The sequence below is a fragment of the Sphaerodactylus townsendi genome, linkage group LG10 (assembly GCF_021028975.2).
Source record: "Sphaerodactylus townsendi isolate TG3544 linkage group LG10, MPM_Stown_v2.3, whole genome shotgun sequence".
Taxonomy (NCBI): Eukaryota; Metazoa; Chordata; class Lepidosauria; order Squamata; family Sphaerodactylidae; genus Sphaerodactylus; species Sphaerodactylus townsendi.
In genome coordinates this window covers 1,696,250-1,706,146 of record NC_059434.1, presented here as the reverse complement: position 1 = coordinate 1,706,146, position 9,897 = coordinate 1,696,250, and positions in this window count along the sequence as shown.

The window sequence follows — 9,897 nt, the reverse complement described above, 5'->3', positions numbered from 1 at the left end:
ATAGGGTCCGGATTGCCAAAGGCTATGAATATCTTACTGCCTTTAATACTAAGTTTGGACAGTTTGAATATCTCATAATGCCATTCGGATAAAACAGGGCACCCAGGGCTTTCATGTCTCTGATCAATGAGGTGTTGCAAAATTTGGCGTGGTGGTGTACTTGGACGATGTGTTGATTTATTCGGAGAACGAGGAGGAGCACGCTAAATTCGTCCGGACTGTACTGCGAAGACTCCTCGATAACTCCTTGTTTGTAAAATTATCCAAATGCGCCTACCACCAGGAGAAATTGGACTTTCTTGGATTCAGTCTCGGCTATGGGGTTAGAGATAGACCCTACCCAGGTAGAAGTGGTGGTCAATTGGCCCACTCCATCATCCCGCCAGGAACTGCAGTCATTCCAGGGATTTGCAAATTTCTACCATGATTTTATCCCACAATTCGCCCAAATTGCACTGCCTTTGACTGATTTGTTACACACAAAGAGTAAGGGGCCACAAGCCACAAAACTGGGTACCCCCCTTACATGGTCCGACAAGTGTCAGAATGCATTCCAGCAACTCAAAACTGCATTTATCACGGAACCTATCTTGGCACATCCTGACCCCTTCCCTTTGTTGTTCATGTGGATGCTTTTGATAAAGTGCTAGGTGCAGCCCTTTTGCAAAGAAATAAGAACGGTAAGCTCACCCCTTGCGCTTATTTGTCCAAGAAATTTTCTGGACCGGAACTGGACAGTAGGGGGATAAGGAGACTGCGGCTATTAAGGAAGCCCTTCACACTTGGTGCCATTGGTTGGAGGGGGCTACACACCCTTTCCAGGTTTGGTCTGATCACAAGAACCTGGCGGCTCTCTTGACTCCTAGCAAGATATCTGCTAAACAATTATGATGGGCAGATTTCTTTTCCCATTTCCAGTTTACGGTGCATTTTCCCCCCGGAAAAACCAACCGTTTAGCGGACGCCCTTTCCCGCCTTCCCAAGGGGGCAGAAACTTCCTTACGCGCCATTCCACGGACTGTTTTATCTCCGACGCAATTGGGCCAGAGCCCAAACTCGCGCGCATCCCACTCCAGCTCCACCTTCGGACCCGCCGCCCGTCACGCCCCCCTTACACAATGACATTGTTACGCCTTTCTTACAAGACCTCCTTCTAGCAGGGAGGAGCCCCGTCCCGGAAAATGAAAACGATCCTGCACTGGTTTTAAAGGATGGGGTGTGGCGAAGGGGGGACTGTTGGTACATTCCACCTTCTCTACATAAGCAGGTACTCCTTACCGAGCATGATGCTAAACAGGCGGGGCATTTCGGATTTTTGAAAACGCTTCATTTACTGCGCCACCAATTTTGGTGGCATTCTATGCACAAGGATATTGAAACGTACGTTAAAGGCTGTCCTACATGTGCAGAGGCCAAGTCCATTCCTGGCAAATCCCATGGTTTATCACAACCCATTCCTCCTGCCTCCTATCCGTGGCAAGTTATTTCCATAGATTTTATGACGGATCTACCCGAGAGTCATGGCAATACTGTATTATGGGTTGTGGTGGATTTGTTTTCCAAACAAGCTCATTTTGTACCTTGCTCCACCATCCCTTCAGCCCCCAAGTTGGCAAAAATGTTCATTCAACATATTTACCGTTTGCACTCTGCCCCCGCTAAGATAATTTCGGACAGAGGTCCTCAGTTTATCTCCACATTTTGGAAGGCTTTCTTAATGCTTTTGGGGGTTGAACCCATATCACGTGCAATCTGATGGCCAGTCTTAATGCTTTTGGGGGTCTTCTCCGTATCACATGCAATCTGATGGCCAGTCAGAACGGACCAATCAGACATTGGAACAATACCTGCGTTGCTACACCAATCACCATCAGGATAATTTGGCTGACTTGCTGCCTTTTGCGGAATATGCGTACAATAATGCGGTGCACAGTAACACCAAGAAAACTCCCTTTGAAGTTGTTTCTGGATGCTCTGCCCCACCGTTTCCTCTGTTGGGCTCCCGATCCCTTGCAACCTCCTGAACTAAATGACTGGATCCAAACCATAGTCAAGGGGTGGGACTCGATTGGTATAGCTCTCCGCCAGGCTCAGGAAGCCCCAAAGACTCAGGCAGACAAACACCGGAGTGATTTCCCTTTGCATGTTGATGATTGGGCGTATTTGTCTACAAAAAAATCTCAGTGATGTACATAAATATTCCAAACTGGGAAAAAAGTTTATTGGTCCTTTTAGAATTATACAAGTCATTAATAACATAACTGCTAAACTTGAGTTGCCTAAGTCTCTTAGGCACCCTGTCTTCCATTCCAGTTTGCTCAAGTGGGCTGCAGATTTCGATGCCTGGCATGGCCCTCGGGAACGCCCTCCGCTAGTTTTGATTGATGGCCACAAGCATTACGAGATCAACGCTATCCTGGATTCCTGCATGTGCCGCCAGTGCTTACAATATCTTGTTTCATGTGTTGGGTTTCCCACAGGTAATAATCAATGGGTCAATGCTTCGGATGTTCACGCCCCTACCTTAGTTACTGCATTTCATAAGGCTTTCCCTCGCAAGTCGGGGGGGAGGGGGATCTTAAGAGGAGCGGAATGTCAGGATGTGGTGTGTGTTCTGTCCTTGAGAGGTGGCTGCCGGCTGCTTCTGGCTTTCTGCCTGGGATGTGGATTTTTGCTTGTAGGTTATCTTTATCTTTACTTGCCTGTGTCAACTATGCTTTGTTTATTCTGTATTGCTTTGAGCATTGGCTTTGTTTATTCTGGATTGGTGGGAATGTGATGTGCCACTGTGTAAAATCTACATCAAATCTACATGCATTGCGTGTATCCGACTATGATTGCCAGCACAATAAAGAACTGAGAATGGTTACTTTGGCCTGGACTTTGCTAGTTCATTACACGTTGCAGGAGGAAAGCGATTTTCTACATGGTGTACTGCCCACCCCCACCCCCCCATAGCTTCACCTATGCCCAGACTGCGTTAGCCATTTTTCTGCTGTATCACACTGACTACCATCCACCCAAAGACCTTGTTTACACATACTGCTACTCAGAGGTTTATCCCCCATTGAGTATGCATGCTTCTCATGTTAGCTATCCATATACAGAACTTGGCACTTGTCCTTGCTGACTTTCCCAGTGTGTTCAGCTGTCGTGGAATTCTATCTGTATCTTCCAGGATGTTTGCTGCTCCTCCCAATTTGGTGTCACCTGCAAACTTAATGAATAGTTCCTCCATCTCTTCATCCAGATCATTTATAAAAAACATTGAAAAGTGCCAGGTCCAGAACCAAGCCCTGTGGCGCCCATTGGATGCCACCCCCCAATCAGATGAAATGCCACTGACAACTACACTTTGGGTGTAGTTCTCCAACCAGTTCCATATCTACCTAACTATCCCAGGGTATGGTCCATAGTTCTCCAACTTACCTATCAGAACATCATGTGGTAATCTGTCAAAAGCTTTGCTGAAATGAAAGTAAACATCATCAGCAGAATTCCCGTGATTCAGTGGTCGATTCCCCACTGAAAAAATGAATCTAGATATATCCAGGTTTGGAAAGATTCGGCACCTTTTGATCACGGTTTGATGGTCCCCACAGCAGCTTGAGACCCCCAAACAATCCTTGTTCCCAGCAACACAGCAGCAATGCAGGACTCCCCACTGTTGGCGGATCGAACACGTGATCTGCTCTGGGGCTTTCCTGATTGGCTGCTGTGTTGTGTTGGGGCGGGAATTGTTTTATTTTTAACCTTGCAGATCCACGTCGGGCGAGCATGCACAGAACGACTCTACGCAGAGACAAAGAAACGGGCGATTACAGTAAAGCCCTGTTTCTGCGCACCTCCATGTAGTCGGATCCACGTGGATATGACGTGTAGCACTGCTTTGTATTGCCTTGTCCTGAGTCAATCAGTCAAAACTGCCCCCATGTTGCTTTGTATCCACGTAGCTCTCTGGTCTGCAAAATAAAAAGGCTGCACTCAGGAGTGAAACATGTGCCAGGGGATTTGTACACATCTGGTGCATTCAGCTGCCTCTCTTTAGCTGTGTAATGGGGGGGGGAGGACTGAAGGGTGCTTGCATCCCAGGTGTAAGGAATTCCAAAGAGCAGAAATAAAAGGCTTTTGAATATAAGTCCGTTTATTCAGACATCTTAGAAAGCACACACACACGATATGACAGGAATGAGACCTCCCGCCCAAACTACAGGTTATAATGTACCCGAGTCCTCCCCCCTCCCTGGGCCATCCGGGCCCATCTCATGAGAACGGAATGCTCATCCTGGACAGCAAGATAAGCCGTCCTCCAAGGTTGTTGCTGCCGAGTCTGGCCCGTCGCCCGGCTGGAGGCATTCCGTCAAGGCCAGCTGGCTGGGAGAGAACCAGGCAGAATTGCCATCCTTACACTCTGCCTCCCCTAAGAAAGCCCCCCCCCTGGTTTATTAGGAAAGGCTTTGTGGAAAGCAGAAATGAGGGAGGGGGCATCAATATTTTCTGTATACACCCATTGATTATGGCCAGAGGGATAGCCAACCCATGAAACTAGATATTGTAGACGATTGTGGGAGAAACGGGAGTCCAGAATAGCATCTATTTCATAGTGCTTGTGGCCATCAATTATAACTGGCGGGGGTGGCTCCGGAGGGTCGTGCCAGGCATCTGAAACGGGAGCCTCCTTGAGTAAGCTGGAATGGAAGACAGGGTGAATGTTATTTAACGAGTTAGGCAGTTCTAAACGAGCAGTAACATCATTGATCACCTTTGTAATCTGAAAAGGGCCCACAAATTTCTTGCCAAGTTTTGAATATTTGTGCACGTCTCTAAGGTTTTTAGTGGACAAGTAGACCCATGCCCCAACCCGCAAAGGGAAGTCTGAGCGACGTTTGTCCGCCTGAACCTTTTGTGATTCTTGGGCCTGCTGTAAGGTAGACTGCACCGTTTTCCAACCCTTGGCTAGCGAAGAAATCCATTGTTCGAATTCTGGAGGCTGCAGTACCTCTGCAGGCAGCTGGAACAGCGGTGGGAAGGACTGACCAGAAACAATCTCGAATGGGGTCTTTCGCGTGCTGCTGTGAATGGCATTGTTATACGCATACTCTGCAAAAGGGAGTAAATCGCACCAATTGTCCTGATGATAGTTAGTGTAACAACGTAAATACTGTTCTAACGTTCTGTTCGTCCGTTCTGATTGGCCATCACTTTGAACGTGGTAGGGGGTGGCGACCGCCGGGGTGGTTCCCAACAGCTCCAGGAACGCCTTCCAAAACTTAGACACGAATTGGGGACCGCAGTCGGACACCACCTTATCGGGGGAGGAGTGTAGGCGATAGACATGTTGGATAAACAACCGGGCCAATTTAGCTGCCGACGGGATGGTAGTGCAAGGAATAAAATGCGCTTGTTTAGAAAAAAAGATCCACTACCACCCATAAAACCGTGTTCCGTGGCTTTCCGGCAAATCAGTTATAAAATCCATAGAAAATGACCTGCCAGGGTCGAGATGCAACGGGGAGGGGCTTTAATAACCCATGCGGCTTTCCGGTATCGACTTGGCTTCCGCACAGGCGGGACACCCTTTGATATACTTTTCAATGTCTTTGCGCATGGAAGCGCCACCAGAACTGTCGGCGGGCCAGATGCAGCGTTTTCAAAATCGAAATGCCCAACCTGGCGGGCATCATGACATGCCGAGAACCTGCCTCCGGAGAGGAGGAGGACGTACCAACACCCTCCCTGTTTCCAAACACCACCCACTCAAACGTAGTTGTGAATCTCCTTCCTCCGCCGAGAGCTTCGCGGAGCCCGCCTCCTTGAATCCCTGGAGGAAGGGAGGCGATGTTAGGGATGGCCGGAGGGGGAGGAGCCGCTGTTGTTTGTGATTGGATGACAGCTAATCCCAGCTGGGAGGAGTAAGAGCGGTGCGTGGGATGTCTGTAGTGATGTTTCCCCTCCCGGGGAAGCGAGACAAGCGCATCAGCCAGTTTGTTGCTCTTACCAGGAAAGAAATGGACTGTGAAAGAGAACCTGGAGAAGAAATCATTAGCGTAATTGTTTGGCAGACATTTTGAGTGGTGTAGACAGGGCAGCTACATTCTTGTGATCCGACCAAACTTGGAAAGGGTGCTTGGCTCCTTCTAGCCAATGGCGCCAAACACTCAAAGCAGCTTTGATAGCCGCGGTCTCCTTATCCCCCACAGTCCAGTTCAGTTCAGCCCCAGAAAACTTTTTGGACAAGTAAGCACACGGCACCAATTTGTTATCTTTATTTTTTCTGCAAGAGGGCAGCGCCCTAAGCGCTTTATCGAAGCATCCACATGCACGATGAAGGGAAGATCTGGGTTTGGGTGACTTAAAATCGGCTCTGTGGTAAAAGCTGTTTTAGCTGCTGGAATGCTGACTGGCATTCCTGAGACCAGAGGAGGAGAGCTCCGGGTTTAGAAACCTGCGAGTCTTTGCCTTTAGTGCGTAGGAGATCTGTGGCGGTAGGTGATCTCAGCAAATCGGAGAATAAAGTCACGATAGAAATTGGCAAAGCCTAGGAAGGATTGTAGTTCCTTCCTGTTGGTGGGGAGCAGGCCATTCAATTACGTGGCGGCTATTTTTAAGCTGGGTCCATTTCCAAACCCTCATGAGAGATCCGATACCCCAGATAATCTATTGAGGAAGCGATGGAAACAACATTTTGACAACTTAACAAAGAGGGAGTTATCTAGTAGCGTTGTAAAGACTTCGTACTAGTTTCTCATGCTCCTCAATGTTTTGTGAATAAATTAAAACATCATCTAAACATACGACCACCCCTTTGTATAACAGATCTTGTAAAACCGTTGATAAGAGCCATGAAAGCCCCTGGGGCTCCAGCTAATCGAATGGCATTATTAAATATTACGTATTGTCCAAACTTTGTATTAAAAGCTGTCAAGTGATCATAGCCTTCCGCAATACGGACTCTGTAATAAGCCTCTCTTAAGTCCAATTTAGTAAAGATCCGCCCTTTGCCCAATGCATCCAAGAGGTCTTTAATTAAGGGCAAAGGATATTTGTTGGATACAGACACAGCATTCAATCCGCGATAATCAGTACAAAGTCTTAACGAACCGTCTTTCTTTTTAACAAATAGAACAGAGGCGGCATGGGTATGTTTTGTGGCTCTTCATTATAAATCCACGAGCCAGGTTTTTTATCTAAGAAAGCCGCGGAGCTCCTTCTCTTCAGTGGGACTCATGCGATAGATTCTACCTTTGGGTAACTGAGCTCCGGGTTGCAGTAAAATTTTACAGTCAGTATCCCTATGGGGGGGCAATTGAGTCGCACTCCTGTTCTTGAAACACTCTGGACAAGTCTCGATCGCCTGCGGGATTTCCGCGGGACCAGAGGCGAACAATACATTTAAAGCTTTGGGACTCATGAGCTCGTTCTCAGTGAGAGTTGGGTTTTCCCAGTTCATGTGATCCCCACAGGGAGGATCCGTGAATTGGAGGATCCGTTCTTTCCATATGATGGTTGGTTCGTGTAGGAGCAACCAAGGCATGCCTAACACAATAGAGTGTTTAGCAACAGGAGCAAGGATGAAACTTATTTTTTCCCAATGGTGCGGCTGCTTGCGAAGAAATACTGGCTGGGTTTTAAAGCGTGCGGACCTTGCCATACACCTAGAGGGCTACCATCCATTTGGGTGAAGGGAATGGAGTTTCACCAAAGGGGACTCGGTCTAAACCGAGTTCGGTCAGCCACTTATTGGTCTCATGTGAGACAGTGGGAGCAGCCCGAGTCCACAAGTGCGGAGGCCAGAATGCGCGTATGTTTACTTGGGTTGGCTAGCGCAGTCAAAATGGTAATGGGAGTACTGCCTTCACTCACCGCATCTGGAGTAGGGTTAATGTCTTCAGGTGCTGCTGACAGGCAGAGCGCTCCTTCTCCATCCTCGAAATCTTCCTCGATAGTAGCTTTAGACGACCCCTGAGGCGGCGGACCTGATTTCCGTGGAGGCTTGGCGCATGCGGTCGCGTGCTGAATCAGAGGTTGAGGTTTTTGCTTCTTTGGGCAGTTGGCAGCCAGGTGGCCAGGGCCCCCGCAGTAAAGGCACAATCCCAAGCGGCGGCGGCGTTCGATGTGGTTTCAGTTCGCGGCGGCAGGAGTTGACTTGCGAGTACTTGGTGCTGGTGTTGCGGCTGGTTTTGAAGCGTGGAGCGGCCATCTGCGCTGGCGTAGCGCAAAGACGAAGCAGCGACTTGTGATCCCAGTTCGATCCATTCAGCTACTGTCCGCGGAATCCGGATGAGGATAACCGTTTCTCGCAGTTTGATGTCCATGCCTTCGAAAAAGTACTCACATTTCATGCGTTCCGGCCAGTCTGGAGGAAGTTTACTGGCCGCTGCCGCGAAATTCCGGGCATATTCAGCGAAAGAGCGGTTACCTTGCTGGATGGTTTTACTATGCGTATGGCAATGTTTTCTGCATCAGGATCCTGGAAGCGAAGACGTAACGCCTGGAGGAACCCCCCCACTGTGCGAGTGTCGTCAGCCTGCAATTCGTAGAGAGTAACGAACCATTCAGCCGCTATGCCATCCAGCACTGATCCAATGTCTTGGACTTTTTCACGTTCAGAACGATATAGGTCATCATACTCTTGCATATGGGCATCGAGTTGTAGGATGAAGTAGGGAAGTTTCGATGCAGTCCCGTCAAAACGAGCCGGGATGGGCGGTCTGTAAAATCCTCTTTCAACAGCTCGAGGCGCGTGTTGAGGTTGTTGCTGCAAGGGGTAAGGTGGCGGGACTGGCGGAACCGGGAGTGGCTGAGGCACCCCGGGTTGGGGAGCCGTTGGAATCGGACCTCGAATTACCGTGCCTCCGGAGAGGAGAGGAGCTGTAGGTGCCCGGGAGACTCTATCTGGAGCCCTCGTCAGTGTAGCCCGCTGCCTTCGCAAATCCTGTTCCAGGTCGGCCAATTCTCTTTCTTTGCGTGTTAGGGCGTCCTGGTGCGCATGCAAGGCCGCCCTTTCACGATCCAGTTTGGCTCGTTCATCTCGTTGTATTGCTGTAGTCAGTTCATGCCGTGTTTGGATAGCCCTGATGCCTTCTCGCTGGCGTTGTAAATCCATTTTCGATTGATCCAGTACTTTGTCATGGATTGTCAGATTCTGCTGGAACTGTCGGTATGGCAGCGCTTCTCTTCGCTTGATCCAACTCCATTTGGATTTCTGCGCGTTGCTTCTCACGGTCTCGTTGCAGAGTTTCGCGCTCCTCTTCCCAGAGTTCGCGTTCGCGCTCCCAGGCGAGTTTGGCTTCACGCAGCAGGGCCACTTCATCATCCCAACTTTCCTTCGAGGGCATTGGGAACGGGTCAGGGTCGGGATTAAGTTCCACCTCAGATGGACTTTCTTCGATTCCTCCGACCGCTCCACGGAGCTCTTCCATCCGTTCACTTGCCCTCGGCTCTGGAGCCGGGGTTTTAGTGTGGAACCCTCTACCGATCATCGACCCGACGCGCATCATTGTTCCAGCCTCAGCCGTAGTTTTGGGACGCGCCCCGGTGCTGTGCCACTGCTGCGCCTTGGGAATATCATCAAAGTACTTGTCTAGGAATCTTTCCATGGATTCCTGGGTGTCAGCATGGATGGTTGTCAGTCCCAGTTCCTCAGGGACTGGTTGCATTTGGGGTTTGTAATCCACTCGTTGGCCGGAGGAAGCGAACCGATCGACAGGAGCCCGATCCATGGATAATGCACCAAGCGTTTCGTGCATCTCCGTGTCGGACCCACCTTGTTCATCCCAATGAAACAAGGGCAAACTTGTACTGTCTCTAGGTCTGGAGAGAGTCACCAGAGAAATCGGCCCATCTCCATCTCCTAGATCCTCGGAATCTGGAAGGGAAGGCTCGAAACCCTCTATG